The sequence below is a fragment of the Rosa chinensis genome, chromosome 2, assembly GCF_002994745.2.
Source record: "Rosa chinensis cultivar Old Blush chromosome 2, RchiOBHm-V2, whole genome shotgun sequence".
NCBI lineage: Eukaryota > Viridiplantae > Streptophyta > Magnoliopsida > Rosales > Rosaceae > Rosa > Rosa chinensis.
This window is the reverse complement of record NC_037089.1, coordinates 33,656,188-33,658,155: the sequence shown is the minus strand read 5'-3', so window position 1 is coordinate 33,658,155 and position 1,968 is coordinate 33,656,188.

Genomic DNA, 1,968 nt, shown 5'->3' with positions numbered 1-1,968 from the left:
CGTCGCTGGAATTACATCGGAAATCCAACTCCAGACCACCAGCTTCTCGTCTCCTCCCACCTCCCAACACATGTCGACCTAGAACCTCCGCTCCACCGTGGATCGGAATCCCTAGACACGTGATCTCCTCGTGGTTCGATTGCAGTGGCTCTTGATGATCACGAAGCCGAAATCGCCGCCGTTGTCATCCTCGTATTTGAAGTAGTTGAGTGAGGCGGCGCCGCCGAAGTCCTTGGGAGGCGTTTGAGGAGCGGAGGGAGGGAGGAGTTGTCGTCGTAGACGAAGGTGGAGTACGGGTCGGGTTCTTGGTCCGTGGAGCTATTGAAATTGCTGTGTCGCTGCTGTTTCTGGTCTTGGTGGGCAACTACAGTGGACTGTGGCATGATAGAATGGGTGCCCCACACACGTGGACTTCGACATATACTTCAAGACATATATATGAACTGTGGAAACTTTGGTATTGATACAAATTCAAAGATCAAGCGCTTATATGATCACCGTGGACAACTATAGTGGAGTAGGGGTCGGGTTTCGGCATGATTTCGTGAGAAAGGCTTCTTGGAAATTCACAGAGAGTTAGAATTTCGTGAGAAAGGCTTAATGGAAATTCACAGAGAAGAAAACCCAGTGGGCCATTGGTTTGGTAATTTTTGGGGGGCAGTAGACACATTATTGGCCCCCAGTAGACTTTGATACGAGGGACAGGGATCACTATAGTGTGGTGTTTTGATAAGTTACATGTTGTTTTCTGTGTATTAAAGTCAAATTATCTGTGAATCCTACAAAAATGTGCATTTTTGGTGGTCTATTGGGAGGCAATAATATGATTACTGGGAGCCAATAATATGATTATAAATTGATCAATTGTTCCTGTAGTGTATTCATTTGGTCTTGGGAGTTCATACAATTCACTGGACGGCAATAATATGATTTTTGGGAGGCAATAATATGATTACTGAGGGGCAGTAATATGATTACTGGGGGGCAATAATAGCCGGATTATGGATTCCAGTCATCGGTCGCCGGAATCCGGTCACCGTTCGCCGGAGTCCGGTCGTCGGTTGCCGGAGTCCGGTCGTCAGTCGCCGCGCCGGCCACTGGTCACCGGAGCACAGCAAGGTGGAAGGTGACTTCTCTCTCTAAGTGAGAAAGAAGGAGAGGGCAAAAAAGTCTCAAAAAAAAAGAAAAAAGAATTAACTGGGTAAAGGGGAAATAATCCCTTAGAGTGTTTTGGGTAAATGGGGTTAAAAAACAGTTGGTGGAGCAAGTGGGCAATTTTTAACCTAAAATCGGGTAAATGATCATTTACCCTTATTTTTATTTTTTTATGTGTCAAATTACTTTTTAATTATAGACCTTCAATATACTATATAACATAATTCTATATATGAATGAAAAGACCATTTTACCCTTGTTATTTTACTCACATGAGTCTCACATGGCCGCCACGTAGGCTTTTTTAACAAAATAATGGACGGAAGTACTATAAGGGCTAACGGAGAAATAGTGCAGGTACCACTAGACTCTCTAAAAATTTATGGGTACCAAAAAGTGCATTTCGTGATAATTCGGGTACCATTTGAGGATTTTACCCTTATAAAAAACATAATCAAGTGGACACCTTGCCTTTTTTCTTCCGATGGTAGACGTTGCAGATGCTCATAACTGTGTGGAAAATACCATCGAAATTGCCTTCAAACAAGAACATCACATGCAGCTCCTGAACAGATGCATACAATATGGGGTATCAGTTAAAGCAAAGGCTATTCTTGAATCACTGATTGGTTTTCAAGCCACTCAGTGACCGACTTCATGAGAGAGGTCTATGAAGAGTTGGAGCCCCAACAATCATATAAGAGAAAATATATAACTCAACTGAAGCATGTGATCTCAAAAACTAAAACTTCAACAATGAAGAAAAACAAAGCAATTTGAAACGCAGTTGGTCTGTTGGTGCAATACCATTTG